We start from the raw sequence: 17,828 nt of genomic DNA on the forward strand, positions 1-17,828 counted from the left end.
TGTGAGTCATGATTTACCCTTTCGCCCGAGGCCCGTCGACCTCTTAGCCCACTACCAAGGAAGACCGGCAGGGTTCACTATGAAGCCTTTCAAAGGTTCGTCTAACAAGTTAGGGCCGCTTGGTTTCGTTAGTCAGTCCGTGTGATCCACCCACAGGAATCCACGGTCTGCTATTCCCCATTTGCGCCACAAGGGTAACCACTAACAAGCTAGAAAAGGTCCTCATACTGAGCTAAAGCCAGAGCCATGTAGCCCTTACAGTTATACTGTAAGTCCCGGATGGTCAGATACAGATAAGTCCTTATGGAGAGAAACTAGAGCACCATAAGATAGCCCAATGCTCCAACCCTCTTTACCAAAGTTGCTAAAAAGTCCTCTTTTAATGTTTATTGCATATTCCATTAATCAAATTACAATATCATGGTTTAGTGGAGCACTAGCATAAGCTACCCAATGCAAAACCATAGGTGAGAAGGTATAAGATCAATACTAGGAAATCCTTAACAAGGAGACACATGCAATATGAATTATGTGATTAAAGTTATTAGGAAACAAGGATGATCCCATGCTATACTTGCCTTGAAACTCAGATCCTTCTTTTAGTTCCAAACCTTCCACAAACTGCTTCTTGATCGCCACGTAAAAGCTCACCGTCTAAACTCAGTCATCACATCATCAACAATCATCCAGAGGCAATCATACAAAGCAAACAAACCCATAATTAGAACAATACACCAACAGTAGAAAATAAAGATGAAAAGTTTATAAAATAAATCTACATCGCACTAAGATCACACAGACGTAAAGATCACGAAAATCGGAGCTATAACGAAGAAGTTATGATTTAAATAAGATTTCCTTTAATAAAATAATTAATTAAATAAGATCACGAAAACAAAAAGTTTCAAATTTATAAAACAGTGAGACGAACATTGTGATTACGAATCTAACACAATTTGAATGGATCAAATCGGACTTGAAACAAAACCAATGGCAAACTTGTAATTTTCGAAAAACATATTTTGAATCTTGTACTGAGTTTACGTCTTCAAAATCGGAAAGCATATTTTTAAAATTACGTTTTAGACTGCGGGTTGGAATTTTACAAACCAGGGGGGTTCTTTTGCAAAAGGCGCGGCCGAAAGGGTATCTTCTGATTTGGGCCGTCGGATTTCGTTTAGACGGCCGAGATTAGATCGGGGTAGGGAGAGGGAGTTGGCCGGCCGGAGTTGGAGCCAATCCCGGCGGCGCCATGGCCGGAGTTGGTCGGCGCTCGCGGTTTGAGCATTTTAGTTCACGATTCAACGAACAAAAAGCATAGAAAGAGAAAGGAGCTCACGGGGAATTCACCTAGGGGTTTTTGAGGTCGGAAAATCAAACGAGAACGCCTGGCGGCTTGAGATGGCGGACGGCGTGCTCCTGCAAAGTTCGGCAGCGTCAAGCAAAGCACACAGACCACGAGAATGCGAAAGAAAAGGCTTGGTGACCTCGCAAAGCTGACAAGAAGCTCGGCAAAGATCTCATGGGGGCGAAGATGCGTCGCAGCGACGGGTTGTTTTCGGGGTGGATCTCAGCGATGTTCTATGGCTCGGCTGCGGCGGCTGCTCGTCCTAGAGTTAGGGTAGGGGGTCCAGACGTGGCCGAGGGTGCTATTTAAGAGGCTCACGTCTCGCAGAGCATGCCAACCGGGGAAACCGTGCGGCCGGTGCTCGATCTCGTGGTAGAGTCCGGTGCGGCTACGAGGTAGGGGAAAGATCTGACCGGTGGGTCCCACCTGTCTGTGACTCAAAGGCATGGGACCCGCTCGTCAGTGAAAAGAAGAGAGGGGGAGGGATGCTGGCGCGGGGGGGAGGGGGAAGTGACTGGGCTGCGGTTACTACTTGGGCTAGAGAGAAGAAAAGGAGGGGGGAGAAAGGTTCTCGGCCTTCGGGCCGAAAATAGAGTGGGAGAGTTCTTCTCTTTTTTTTCTGTTTCTCTTTTCTTTTAAAACAAACTTATTTCAAAACATTTTCAAAACCAAATTTGAGTTCCTTTTTAACCTTTAGCCAAAACCACTCATCACAATAAATCCAAATGTAGAGGCATGCATGCTCAAACAAGTTGTTAACTCCTATAGTAAATTTTAATCTAAAGAAAAATATTATTTTTCCTATATTTCATGGCACAAAAAATACACAATTAAAACAATTTCTCCTATTTTGGAAAATTGCAAATTTTGGGGTGTTATAGATATAGATATAGATATAGATATAGATATAGATATAGATATAGATATAGATATGAAAGCTTCAATTCCTAGAGTTATCTTAAGTCAAACTTTTTAAACGTTAACCAAAATTTTAGAAAAAAGTAACATTTATAGTACCAAATTAGTACCATTAGATTTATCATAGAATATATTTTCATAAGATACTCATTTTATGTCATAGATATTGATACTCTTTTTTTATAAAGTTGGTCAAACTTAAAAAAGTTTGACTAACACAGATTCTAGGAATTGAAGCTTTCAAGGACATAGGGAATCTGATTCTATATACTATCATCATTTGTGAATGACCGTTCCAAGAAGTCTATCTTCATTTGTCAAGTTTTTTATCAATCTTTGGGTTAAACTACTCCACCATCTAGTGGATAACATGCATATCTAATATGACACTTTTCATTATAGTGAAGGTAAAAGGAGTAAGTAAAATAAGAGAATTACAATTACAATAAGAAACAAAAAGAAGGCAATATTTCTTATTGCACGGTTTGATAATACATTGCAACATCTTCCATGCGTATAAGCACTCATTTACCACATAGCCATTAATTACTCATATCAAGTCTTAATGCTTGTTTACCATATAGAGATTAATTATGTTCACTTGTTTAGGAATTAAGACAATATTTCAACACTATATTCTTTTTAATATGTAATAATACCATACGCAAGGAAAGTATCTCCTACAACTAAAAAGACTAAATAGGGGACATCGTTTTGGTGCGACATTCTCCCCATCCGCTTTTTCGTCCTGCCTCCTGCGACGCGCGACGCCCGGCTCTGTCTTCCGCCAAAAAAGGAAAGCGCCCGCCTCCTCGACGAATCCTCCTCGGCGCCCCTCCTAGATCCTCCTCGACGCAGAGCCCCCCCTCATCCTCCTCGGCGCCCCGCTCCCAAATCCTCCTCGGCGCCCCCTCCAGATCCTCCTCGACGAATCCGGTGGCCGCCCGAGCGAGCGAGAACTCTGGTAGCTGCCTGAGCGCCGCTGCGACCCACACCCCCGCCGCGCGCCCTGCGACACGCCAGTGGCCGCGCTCCGGTGGCCGCCCGACCGAGCGCGAACTCCGGTGGCCGCTCGAGCGACTACGACCCGCCGCCCGCTGCGACCCGCGCCCCCGCTGCCCGAGCGACCGCGTCGGTGGTCGCGGCCCGCGCCGCGAACGCCGGTGGCCCCCGCTGTCCGAGCGTCGCGTCGCGTTACCCGCGCGAACTTCGGTGGCCGCCTGAGCGACTGCGACCCGCCGGTGGCCGCGCTCGCTTCCCGCGCGGCACCCGCGGCCCGCTGCCCGCATGCCCCTTGCCCCGATTGAGACTTCGTGAGACGCGCCATCCCCGGCACCGGCTCACCGTGACCCCACCTCCGCTGCCTAGCGCCTCCGGCCTCCTGTCGGGCCACCTCCGTCCTCCGGCAGTCCAGCACGGTGGCGCCTTCCTGATCTAGCGAGCCAAACGAGGACCCCAAGTCCCCGGCGAGCCAGTGTTGGCCACATCTCGATCCAGAGCCAGGGGCGGCCCGGCCCTCCTCTCACCATGACCGTGCGCCTAGCACTTGGCTGCCAGCCGCCCTGGCCGGCCGACCCCTCCTCTACTGCCTACATCCGCCTGCAGCCAGCAGATCTATCGCTTCCGACGGCCCTGCTGTCAGGTGCGTTTGTGCATGCTTGCTTGTTCGTGTTATTGCCTTTCTGAATAGGTTTTAATGTTTCATGTGGTGGATCAATGGTGTATTTGCTTGTTCGTGGATTCAGGCTGCAGTGACTACTCTGGACGACACGCACGAGCAGATCGACACGGTGAAACTGCTGGGCGCTAGAGCTTGCTCCAGCTGAATCCGGGGAGGTATATGCTGAAATATTTTGTTCTGTAGACTGAATAAGAACGGTGATTCTCTGGACGTGTAAGTGCTGAATAAGAACTTCAAATCCAGCTGTCTTTTATATAATTCTATCACTGTGCAGCACATGCTCTTCATTCCAACCCTATAGCTGCATCGGGATCATGGTTCTTGATGACAAGGTTGCATTGCATAGTTCAATTAGTCAAACATACAAATCAATACATGCTGATTTTCCAGCTTCCTCAATATGGACTGCAGATGCCATTTTGAAGTCATTTTAAGATCTTGCTTTTGCTTTTAGGATTAATAAAACATATTTTAGCTTCTTCTCTTGATCTCTGTATGAGGATCTGTTTATGAGCGAAAAGATAAAAAAAAATAAGACACCACAACATTTAGCCGTACACAAGTTCACATATAGTCTGATGAGGCAGTGCCTTTTGTTTCCAATTTCCTAGCAAAGGCAATGAACGAGAGGGAAAAACTCTCCTAAAATTTGCTAGCCATGTTCATATAGTTGTATTCACTTCAGTCCAATCTCGATCAATAATTTGACCCATAATAGATATCATTAGTTTACTTAATTGATTATTGGCAGATTTTTTTGAAAAAACCAGGAAATTATTGGCAGATTAATTCTCTGCACAAGGATGAGTTTGTTTGACACTACATAGAATGTAGAAATGTTTGCAGCTATTTCTTTTTAGATGGTAAAATAGTACATATAGTGGTAGATGGGCAAATAATCTGGGCAAATGCAGTTTCCTTTTGGGAAGTTTTTTAGATGCAGTTTCTTGTGGGATGCTTCTATATTAATATTACTTTAGATGGCAAAAGCAGTAGCATCTAGATTGCACATGGTTTTAGAACTTCCTTATTGCAGACTTCATCTTATGGAGCTGTGCAAGTCGAGATATCAGAAGACATGCAGCTGGTGCATTTTGACTTGAATAGGTGAGACATGAGACAAGATATTGCATTTAGATGCAAAAGGTTTTTAAGCTTTGGCCAGTTCTGTTTTTTTGTGCTTGCAGATTCAATCTCACACAGTTTTTTTTTGCAGAGAATTAATTACTATTGTACATGGTATTTCAGTACTTGAGCTGATAAGATGTATTGCAACAGAAGAGAGCTACCACCCTAGGCATCTTGCAGCCGAACCAGCTAATCCATGTGTTGAGACCAAGGTGGACCACTGCTCCCTGTCCAACTTAATCTCCAATCGGTAAACCAGAATTTTGATACTTTTCTTAGGTATTCAGCACTTAATTACTTAGACTGCTTATTTCTATTTGGTCAAAGCTCTACCTCTAATGTCAGGTTATTAATCAAGTTCACGCTGACCTGGTAATTTCATTGTGCATTGTTTCATAGCATCAAACTCAATTTGGCTTAGGTTGTATTCCTAAAGATCAGAAACCAATTGTGATCGAGCAATGTATATTTGGTGAAGGTTGTGGCATGTACATGTAAGGATGTTTGACTCTACATTATACCTGTAGGTTACAACAGCTTGTGTTTTTAGCACAAATAGGTTTGGAAAGTGTTACTTTGCTAGATTATGAAATGACAATTTTCTATTGCCTGTATATTTAAAATAAGTTTCTAGATGTGTACCATTTTTAAAATAACTACCGGATCCAAATGCATAGGATGAACAATTGATGTCAGGAAAACTTTCTTACACTAATCAGGTTTTGGTTCTAATGCTGGCATTGTTCTTAGTACTCGGAACGTGTTCGACGCATTGTTTGAACTTGAATTGTGCGCATTTTAATTGTCCATTGCTACTGTTGTGGGACAGAGCATGAGTTATGGGTTCAGAAAGAAGATAAGGCTAGGGAGAAAGTGGGCAGCCTGCTAGATCTTGCCCAAGGCATGTCCTCTTGCACTAATGTTGAAAAATGTCTTTAAATTTATCTGTCCCTTCTTATATATGGCCGCAAGGACTTGTACAATCATAGACTGAAAAAGACAATGTCGATTATTGGTTTGAAATACCTGGGGTCATCTTTTATTCTAGAATGTCTTTAACTTTATCTATCCCTTCTTATATGTGGGCTTTTCTTGAGGAATGAAAACCTCTTTTCCTTTTTATGATTGGTGAATACTGGGATAACCTTTTTCAACCGTAAATAGTTTACTGCACATATGATATTTTCACATGCTTGTACAATAAAATGCTTGTTGAATTCCTATTAGTCCCATGATGCTAAAATGCTTAGTAGCCAAGAATTTGCTTATCACTATTGGTTATGCCTGTTTTCACGTAGATGTGTCTTTGATGAGAAAGGTGACACAAAGGCGCAAAGCCTTACATAAATTCAGAATTGTCTTCATTGCAAGGTAATTTTTTGTTGTGTGTGAGATTTTTTCATTCACCTAGATATGTGCACGAAATTCGATATCCTTAGTTTTTGTGTATCAAGCATTTTGATTGAAGGTTTGCAATGGCTGGAAAGATTATTTGTCTCCATTGACTTTACTATGGACAGAATAGATCTTTTCACGAATGAACTTAGTCGCTGCTAAGATATCTCATGAATCAGGGTATGTTTTATTGTCGTTTCTTGATTGGATAATCACAACTATTTCCTGTGATCTTTTAGCCCCTGGCGGCCTGGCCATTTAACCTTAATTACTTGCTCATGTTCCTTCAGGCTTGCAACATCAAAGATCCAATACAGAACAGAGTGGACTGCCCCACAAGCAGGAAAGGTGAAGGCGGCCATGGTTACACAATATTGCATACTGAGTCAAATAGGCTGGAAAATAAAGATGGTAAAGAGTCCATGATTACACATTGTTTTTAGTAATACAACAATACATGGGCAAACTCTAATTGTCATGGTGTTATATTTTCTTTTTGGATCAACACATGGGCAAACTTTGCCTTTTGAATTAATTAATTTTATAGTATTGTTATCCTATTATGCGATACGTATTTTTTTAGTATAAAATTTTAGATGTCCCGTAGCAACGCACGGGCACGCTACCTAGTACACTTATAAAAATAAAGAATACTTTAAGACATACCTTTGGTTCTTATTCTATTAGACATAGTCATCACAAAATTAGAGCTTCCTTGATCCGCAAGCTCTGCAAATAACTTATTAAATAAACTAAACTTTCCACTTTGTTATTCAATGAAAAATTTTCATATACAATTTTTTATAACCTTAATTCTGCTCTTTACACCAATCCATTAATCCATTCAACAACATGTAAGTCATTTCAACCATTAAATGATGATGCAAATACATTAATTTGGCACTACCCCAAAAACCTTTATTTATCAAAATGATTTTTGTGTTGATTCTTGCTCTTACTAATTTCACACATATACATCATTTCTTTGCATTTCTACCACATAAGCTCCATGGCATATCGACATCATGAATTCCACAATTTGTGGCAAACAACAAACTAGATTAGCATATACCCATTTTGTGATCATATATGTCATTCGACCATAAAATATTCTAAACATTTTAGGGATTAAAAGTTCTAGAGTTATTATCTAGAAACCCAAACATTTATATGTGTGAACTAAATACAAATTGATATTCTTTGATGAAATATTAGATGTGCAACACATCTTTTATGATGCATATCAACTTATACACATGAAACACCCTTCCATATACAACAAATGATTTTCATACAATGAAGTCTTAATAAGATATCGATAGGTTCTACCATAGATATGTACAGTATGTGAGTGTCATGACAACTAACATAAGTAGGAATTATAAATGATACATTAATTTTAGACCTCCTAATAACTAGTGAAATGTCAACCCATGGCAGTTCTATAATTAACCATTTGCATTCCTCATATACTTTATGGTCTACTATACATGCATATATCACTATTATATCAAGGAAACAAATTTTATTCCTCAAGAAAGCAGGTTAGCTGTACAAAATTGTTAATGCTATCTATTTACAAATGCTACTAGCAAAGGAAAATATAGTATTTCATATTGAATCACAAATACTAGCAAAGGCTAGACAAGTAATTGGTTTAGTTCCCAACAAACCAAGAGATATGTAAATAAGTAATTGATCCATACCACTATACATAATGTTGGTTCATGAGCTTTCGCTCATCGGATGAATGCAACATTTTCCTCTAACATAATTTAGATTATCTTTATGCCCAAAAGTGCAATGTATAAGAAGCAAAAACTTTGCAGGTAGAAAACAAATATTTCTATCTCAAACCATAAGGTTAACATTAAAATAAACATGCTCATCAGTTTTACCATTATATGAAAAAAATAAACTTTCATGTTGAGCTCTTTAATTACGTGGCATGCACAAGACATAAGAAGCAACAATAACTATCATGGTAACTCAAATGTGCTAAAACTTGCCCTAGTACCAAATGTAAGCAAAAATAAAAAATAGTGGAAGCTTTACAATACCATATTAGCACAAATTTATTCTACCTGATAAACAACTTTATGTGCGCAATGTATAGTTCAACCATTCAGGTTCCACAACACATGCATAAATCTACCGTGGCCCATTTTACCTTTCAAGGTCATTGAATCTTGGAAAATTCTCTCCCCTCTCCCCTTTACTTTTGGTGTTCCCTTGATGGTGATGAGGCAATGGTTCAATGAACAGTTATGTGTGTACTTCCTCCGTACCCATAATTCTTGGCGTTCTAGACTATGTTGTAAATTTTGCAAAACTTGTCGTTCTGAGCTGGGAGCTGTTCACAGGAACGGAAATACCCCCGCTGCTTGCGTCCTTTCCATCTGCCAACGGACTAAATTAATTATGAACCAATCGCGCTTGTGTCTGTTCAGCTGGCCGCTGCACGTGCGTCCAATTGCGCCCATGTCCGTTCAGCTGGCTGCTGCACGCGCGTCCAATCACTCGCGTCTGCTGATGCAAGCTGCACGCGCGTCCCTTCCTCTTCCTGCTCATGCAAGCCAGCCAGCCGCTCGCATGCAAATGCAAAATGGAGTAATAACAAACAAAAATGAGGCAAATGCAAAATGGAGTAACAAGCAAAAATGAGTGGCTGCCAGAACTCGAACCTGGTATGCGACACTCTAGCCCACAATGGCTAATCAGTTGAGCTAGTTTACTTTCTTGTATAGAGAGCACCTGACACCATATTTATTAGGGGCAGACATGGAAAACTAACCCCCTAATTAATTACTTCTTGGTTACCATAATCGTGTCCTAAACGTGAAGAATTATGTGTATGGAGGGAGTATTTCCTAGTGGTATATCCTTTTCCTCATGTATGATTGCCGTTTATGTTGTGTATCTTTTAGTGAGAGAGATAATGACACAGGCTATTATTTGTTTTATCCCATGTAAATCCTGACACACTTGCATATGTAGTCATATTAGCCAAACAATCACATGACCACTTAAATCAAGAAACATAAATGCATGCATTAATGTCCTAGAAACGAATATGTTTTTGACAAATGTAGTCCTAAAATATTTTTGCAGCTCTTATTCAGGGGAACGCATTGGTTCTGGTTTGGGGTCAGATGCAGCTAAGTGAAGAAAAGAAAGAATGTATATACTAGGCTTGCAGACCCTAGAGACATCGGCTTTGGCAATTTTTTTCCTCTTATGGAAGGTCCATTATGTCTAGGAATGCAAACTGATTTTCTGTCTTTTTTGTGAGTCTACTTTAAATATAAGCTAGTGTGAGACATTCTTTGTATTAATGTGGTCTAATTTCTCACTCACGAGCGAGGATGAAGCCGGATGGTTATTCCATTATCTAAAAAAATGTTCAGGCACTAGTAGCTTGAGTAACCATTAGTATTGGATTCACATGCCTTACCCATTAGCAAACGAAGCACACATATGCATGAAGCTTCAATGCACAAATGCAAGGTCTTAACGGTTAAACTTTTCCTTGGAGCAAAGACAACTTTGGAGATATTGAAAGAGGAGTATTTGATGGTTTACAAAGATTCACTCCTACCATTCTTAACAATCAGATGCATATTTTCCTTGACAAATAAAAATGCCACCTTGAACTTGTTTGTACCTAATCCCAAGAAGTAATGGAGATTCGAAAGATCCTTGAAGGCAAAATCATTTCTCAAATCTTGTAGTAAGGCCCCAACTCATCCCATGATGAGGTTACAACAATAACATCACAACACAGATTAGAAGAAATATTATGACATTATTCTTACTGAAAATAAACAAAGATGTATTTGATTTGGAGGCTAGAAAAATGAGCTACTGTAGCTTGATAGTTTAGTTGTGAATACCAAAACCAAGGGGCTTGCTTAAATCCATAAAGTGCCTTATCATGTCGACAAATATAATTTTGTTTGCTTTATCTTCATAGCTCGCAGTTGTTTCATGCAAGCTTCCTCCTCACAAAGATTGGAAATAAATTGAAGATAAAATTGAGAAAAGTTAGGCGGTTGCAATGGAAAGGAAAACTCTTATCCTATTGGGGGTAGACTTGTGCTAATTAATTATGTCTGACCAGTTTACTATGTTCATGCTTTTATTTTTATAGGTCCCAAGAGGTGTATTAAAAAGATTGAGTTGGGGGTAGACTTGTGCTAATTAATTATGTCTGACCAGTTTACTATGTTCATGCTTTTATTTTTATAGGTCCCAAGAGGTGTATTAAAAAGATTGAATTTTTAGATCTCATCTTTTGGCAGAATGATTAGCACAAAAACAAATATAAGCTAGCAAGGTGGAATATTTTGTGTCAACGGAAAGCAAAGGTGGTCTAGGAATCCAAAAGCGAGATTTTCAAAACAAATGCATTTTGATCAAGTGACTTCTCAAAGTTCACAATGAAGACAATATATATGTAGCAAGTGTAACATCCTGGATAGAGACACGGTCAAATTTCTGCTAAGTTTGAAAATTATTAAATAACCGGTAGAGTCTTCTAATAATAACCGGTAGAGTCTTCTAGTAAACTAGGCATCCGAGCAAGCAAAATCACATAACATAGTTGATATAATAATCTCATAATTAAGCAATGATATAAGTACACAGCCCAATCCAATAATAGAACAAAAGGGCGATTCGAACAACAAAGACGCCAAACCATCCTTTAAGTGACCTTCTTTGAGTAAGCTATTACAATTGCATTAACTTCAATTAAATAGATAAGCTTATATATGTAAACCAGATGTTTGTGTCATGAAGGTGCTACCAGTCCCAATGCATGTCGTGATCATATGTATCTTAAAACCAAATAAAAATAAGGTGAGCAAAAATACTCAGCAAGTACAATTAAAACTGAAAAATCAAACATCACAAATGGAGATCCATGAAAAAAGAAATTGAACATCAAGAAATTGTTCATAATAAGCGAAGAAACTTGAATCCTTAGAATTTACCGGTCGGTAAAACCAAGCATATAGGACCAACACTTACTCAATGATCCCTGAACATAAGAACCAAATTACACATTCAGATCCACCAGAACAACAATTAAATGTAAAGAAAATCTTTAAACTTGAATTTAAATATAAAAACTAAATTGCTAATCAAGATCCACCGAGACATGAACTGAATGTAAGGAACACTTGCAGTTTGAACCACATGGAACAGGAACATAGCACATTAAACAATTGAATCAATGGAAAACTCAAACAATAGGAACAAACCCTAGGTTTGTCATGCACATGCCTTAACCTTGGTGAAAACCTAGCGTCGCACCCTATGCACTAACACTTCTCAAACCTATGGAGGAGCAAACTACCTTAGAAAATTGTCCACATAAACCTATTTTATGAACACTGAAATAAACCTACCAGTCAAAGTCTATTCTTATATTTTCAAAATATTCGATTAGGTTTCCCAGTTTCCGCTGTTTTGATCATAAATCTAGATGCACTTAACCAATTGTAGAAAATAAATACATCTCAAACATCTACAGAAAAGTTCCTACAACTTCTATTTAGGACCAAATCAGGCTACAATTTTGTCGAAAACAGATGAAATGATTTTTTTTATTAATAGATGAAATGATTTCTACACTTAGAATATTCCTAGCCGGACAATAGGTTTATTTCAGTGTTCATGAACTGCTGTGCCTCTAAACATGAACTGCTGGCCAATAGGTTTCATGAACTGCTGTGCCCAGCACACAAACACAGTAGCAGGTGGGCCAAACCATATAGCTCGGCCAGGATCTAGATCGGGAAAAAAGGAAAACGGAAACGGACAGAGAGTAGGAGGCGGTGGCACTGAAAAGGAGTCAGACTGGGATTGGAGTCAAAAGGAAGACCTAGTAGAAATCCAACCGTCGAAAACTATTTAGTTTGATACAAACTCATCCGTTATCTAACCAGGATGTATTAGTAGTCAAACGAATTCATTTTGATGAGCTCTACACAACCATATGGTTTCTGCTCATCCATACCACTTGTGGTTGAAAATGTAAAATTTCCTCTCTTTCATCTACCTAGTCAAATATTGATTTCATTAAATTCAAGGAATTATAGCAAGAGCTCCTCAGGAAAAAGTATATGAAAAAAGACTTAATTTAAGCCATGTAAGATTTCATGACTCTGCAATGGTTTATGGGGGGGGGGGGGGGGGGGCTTCAAAGGACCGTTACAAAGTTTGAATGACTATAAACTAGAAAATAATAGAACCCAAATTCAATTTTGGGAGGATAACTGGTTGGGAATTAACACAAGCCTTTAAATACAAATATCTCAATCTATTCAATACAGTGGACAAGAAACAAGTAACTGTGGCGAAAGTGTGTTTAATTTTATGCCTCTATATGCTTCTTTTAGGAGGGCAATCATTAGCTGGGAATAAGTTAGTAGAATGTCAAAGCCTAGTCCGTGAGAGTTTGGAGTTATAATTTAGATACGGATAGGAATATATTCATCTCAAATCTAAATGAAAAATGATTATTCTCTGTTAGATCCATGTATAATAAGCACTTAGTCAATACTGAAATAATGGTTACACACGAGATCTAGCACCAAAATTGATGATTTTTCTATATAATTTGGTTCTTAAAAAATAGGGCGTGATTCTTACAAAACACAACCAAGCTAAGAGAATGGGAATAGTAGTAAGACATGTTATTTCTGTAGTAAGCCTAGAACTATCCAACATTTGTTTTTTATTATCATTTGTCCGGTTCACATATATGGTGTGTTATGTTTGTTTTCTTTTGTATTGTATCACCTTGAATCCAATAATCTATTTGGTAGTTGGTCAAAATGAAGTGATCACCAACATGTTCAACTATTATTGTCTAGGGCAGTGACTTTTTGTTGGGAAGTTTCGATCACAAGGAACACCATGGCGTTTGATAAAGACCAACTAAAAACATTTTTATAGGTTCTGTTTTAGAGGGAGGGGGGCAAATTGGTTTCAATTTATTGCAGTGCTTGGATGAAGACAAAAGAATAGATTCTTGGGGCATGTAGGCTATTAGAATCAAGAGCCATGCAGTTCTTCACATCCCACTACCAGAAAACTGAGTATCCTTGAGGGCCAGCAATTTCCTTGAGGGGCGAAATTAAACCCCCAAGGATATACAATTACCTTGAGGGTTGTATAAAACCCCCAAGAAAATGCATATTCTTGAGTGCTGAACCAAACCGCCAAGTTAAATCTATATTTCCTTGAGTGCTAGTTGAAACCGCCAAAGGTAATTCACATTTTCTTGGGTGTAACTAGAAACCGCCAAGGAAGTTCTAGTTTCTTTGGGTGTAAACCCTCAAGTAAATTATTGTAGCTGCCAAGGAAAAACAGTTTATAGTCATATTTCTCTTAACCACCGATATAGTGAACTCATTGCAGTCTTGTTAGTTAGACATTGCATTTTATAGACATAAATGCTCCATTGACATATTTAGAAAATGATATATAATTTTTGTTAGTAAATTAATCCAATAAAAGTTATAATTTTGTGTTGTTATGCATTAGAGAATGCATATACTAGCACTTAGGTTGAGATGCCTGCTTATTTTAAAGCTAAAATGTAACATAATATCGTATGGAGGCAAAGTTTATATCAAAGTTATAGAGCCCAAAGAGATATACAACTTCTTAGTTGATGAAATTTTCATTTTAAATTATTTGAGGTCCATAAAATATGTTTTAAATTATTAGAACTTTAAACTTTAAATTTTTTGAATCTTTCAAATGACCTCAGATAGAGATACAACCTAAACCAAAGTTATAGTACTCGATGAGATATAAAACTTTATAATTCAAACTTTTTTCATTTGAAATCATTTAGGTTCTCAAATATTCATTACAAGATCCACTAAAGTGAAAACAAAAAGAAAGAAACATTCACTTAGTCACAAAAGACTTCGTGGTGTAGTGGTAAGTTAGTTTCACATGGAACGTCAGGTCATGAGTTCAATTCTCAGCTACAACAAATATGAGATTGTTTTTCTTTTTTTTCATGCATATCCTTGAGGGTCATCGGCACTCAAAAAAACATTTATCCTTGGGTGTTTTTACATTTTTTTGGGTGCCATCGGCACTCAAGGAAACCTATATCCTTGGGTGTTTTTACATTTTCTTGAGTGTCGTTAGCACTCAAGGAAACCTATATCCTTGGGTGTCGTTATATTTTCTTGACGATGTTAAAAATCTGACCACTGATTTATTTTCTTGACGGTTTAACCCTCAAGGAATTGATTTGTGGCGGCCGGCACTCAAGAAAATAGTATTTCCTTGTCTCTCTACCCTTGACGGCCATTCCTTGAGTGCTAGCCGCCAATATTGATTTCCTTGGCGGTTTTAGGGGTTTCCTTGAGGGTTTTTGACCCTCAAGGGTATTCAATTTTGTGGTAGTGTCCCAGGAATGGTTTTTTAGCTACCATATTAGATTATATAGTTCTGAACCTATAATATGTTCAAATTCTTGTTTTATGTGCACTTGTAAAGCATATATGCATGTGAAAATTAGCTATGTAAGATGTCCTGGAATAATTTGCAAGGTTAACTTGAAAAAATACGAGGAAAATAAAATTCAATGTAATAGGAAAATAAAATTCAGTTTGTAGTTTTGATGGATAAACTCTTTTCTGAGTTGACATTGAAAAAGAAGCTACTTGAACCAACAACAAGATCGGATCATTATGGTTTGATTTTATTGGAGATATAAATAACATACTGAACTGACTACAAGATTGCGTCAAATGATAAATTAGCGTCCACCAAAATAAAGTACTTGTCAACAGTGGCGAATCCCGCTCGAGAAATGAGCTAGGGCGGACTTATACTATAAATTTTTAGCAAACCAATGGCAATATAAGCTAACAAATTCCATAAGTTGCTTTGGCAACATAATAATTTGACCAATATTAAAGTTTTGAGCACATATTTTCCACATCAAAATTAGAGAAGTTTGTTCCTTAAATTAAGAGAAGCTATACATAGTTCTAAACTGACTTACCAAATCATTCGATGATTCATCCTTAATAAAATTTTAAACAATTAACTATGTGAAAAGGGCAAATAAAAAATAAAGATACCTGCAGCCCGGCGCAGGTTCTTAGGTTCCGCAAGTTTGTGAATTAGCGAGAGAGACGACCAGAAAGTCAGAAGTCGAGAATATCGAGAACCGTGAGAAAGACCGATCATATTCTTATTACGCTTTGTGGGCTGTGGTTTTCTATATGGGCTGAACTACACATGATGGTCCAAGACATCTAAGGTGTCTTCAACCTCCGTCGAATACTCTAGGAGCCTCTTTTTATTTTGTACTAATGTCTAAAATTTTCATAGAGTTTCAGATGAACCCTAAGAGGATCTAGGGCGGCCGCCCTGGCTCGCCCTAGTGGTGGATCCGCCTATGCTTGTCAAGATCATTATGCTTATCGTTTATACAACTTGAAGTCCTAATGTTGAAGTTATCAGGACTGGAAGTTTTTTCACAGGCCGAAAAACAGGAGCATCTACTCTTAATACTCCAAAATGTATTGGTGGACTGTTCCCAATTAGTTTAAACATGTTCTTTTATGTGTCCCTACTCTACAGGAGGCAAGACCTCCCCATCCTGTAAATATGATAAGAGCCAATTCTAGGTCATTTGTGGACATCCAATTGATGAAAACCAAATCTAATTTATTTTATCATTTTTGCCTTCCCTTTGCATTGCCATAATTTTCCTTAACCTAATTGTCTTTCTTTCTACATCTCAACAATAACCTAAGGAGTCATTGATGTGGCCTGACAAGACTAGCGCAACCTATGGCCGCTTGTCCTGATAAGGCCCTTCTGAGTTGGTATTTTGTGCTCCGGTGAATCTTGACAATACTACAGTACCCGCAGCGACGAAGCCAGGAAAATTTTTAGGTCGGGCTAAACAAAAGTCGGCGACGATTTATCTCTACTATGGCCCCTCACAAAGTCATAATAGACATATATATAATAGCTAGAATCAATCTTATATTAAAAATGTCGACCAACGACGAAATTCACAAAATACATCAGGAAAAAAATGAAGTTCATTCATACTGACCAATTGTGAAACTAATAAACAACCCTACGTTGCTCCACATTATTCGTCCGAAGTAGCAACCTACACAAATATACATAATTTATTAGTCATTCATTTATGGACCTCTAAATTATAAATTTAGAAGAGAATGGAGTGTACCACCACTTTCTTAGGCAATAACATATGTCGCTTTTTCATCTCTTGAAATAGCTTTTTAATCTTTTCATTATCAATCTTTCTAAATATCTCCTTCAGTCCTTGTCAGTATAACATATCATCAAGTCATTGAGCCATTCATCACCCATTTTATTGCGCAAATTTGTCTTTATAATGTTCAAGGCTGAAAATATCCTCTCAACTGAAGTTGTTGCCACTGGTAGTATCAAGATTAGCTCAATGAGATGATAAACATATGCTCTCTTTAATTGATCTCTAATTGCTGGTTCATAAGAAGCAATTGGTTTGCACTGTCCATGGTCAGCAGTTAGGTTTGAATGACTAAACTCTTCCCTTGGTTTCTTTGGTTGAATTGTTCTCTCATTATTAGTATGTGGAGTAACTGCAGTTGAGCCACTGTCACCGCCACTTGAACTTGAATAGTAGTTCATCAAAGTTCTTTTTGACATACTGAAAGTGCAAATCCAAAAACTGAAATCTATCATAAATCAAACATTGAATCACACATCGGGCTGCCTAAAAATGATCCTTAAAAAATTACCTGCCTGCCACTACCACAATCTCGAATTGCCTTGAGTGCCAATAACCATCAAGAAAAGGGGTTAAACCGCCAAGGAAATAATCCTTGACCATAAACCGTCAAGCAAACGCACTCAAGAATAGAAGCTAAGGGAAATTAGTTTTCTTGGCGGTTCTGGCACTCAAGGATGATTTACTTGAAGGCTGACCGCCAAAAAAACTACGACCAGACTTAATTTGCCAAAGCGCCAAGAAAATGTTGCAACCGTCAAGGAAAGAAGTTTTCTTGAGGGCTTACAACCTCCAAGGAAAGTAGTTTTCTTAACTGCTAACAACCTCCAAGGAAAATATTTAGACCGCCAAGGATTCTTGTTTCCTTGGCTGCCCATGACCTCCAAGGAAACTATAAATTTCCTTGGCTGCTATTGACCGCTAAGGTAATTGTGTTTTCTTTGTGGGCTGGCACCCAAGGAAATCTATACGAGCAACAAAAAAAAATACTCGCAATAATCAACAAATTTTGAGATTCTGGTAACTAAACTCAACTGACACAATGATGACATGTCAATCCAGCA

General features: G+C 38.5%; 1 long non-coding RNA gene across 13 annotated transcripts; it reads left to right on the forward strand.

The window, feature by feature from the left end:
• On the forward strand, positions 3,002-7,033 carry LOC110430330. Of its 13 annotated transcripts, none has more exons than XR_002447736.1 (6): positions 3,002-3,908; positions 4,012-5,054; positions 5,164-5,354; positions 5,475-5,569; positions 5,905-6,650; positions 6,761-7,033. It is a non-coding gene; the product is annotated as an uncharacterized LOC110430330 (long non-coding RNA). The 13 variants fall into 13 exon arrangements; XR_002447740.1 differs by having other exon boundaries at positions 5,164-5,325; XR_002447738.1 differs by having other exon boundaries at positions 5,164-6,446; positions 6,530-6,650.

The sequence above is a fragment of the Sorghum bicolor genome, chromosome 9 (assembly GCF_000003195.3).
Source record: "Sorghum bicolor cultivar BTx623 chromosome 9, Sorghum_bicolor_NCBIv3, whole genome shotgun sequence".
NCBI lineage: Eukaryota > Viridiplantae > Streptophyta > Magnoliopsida > Poales > Poaceae > Sorghum > Sorghum bicolor.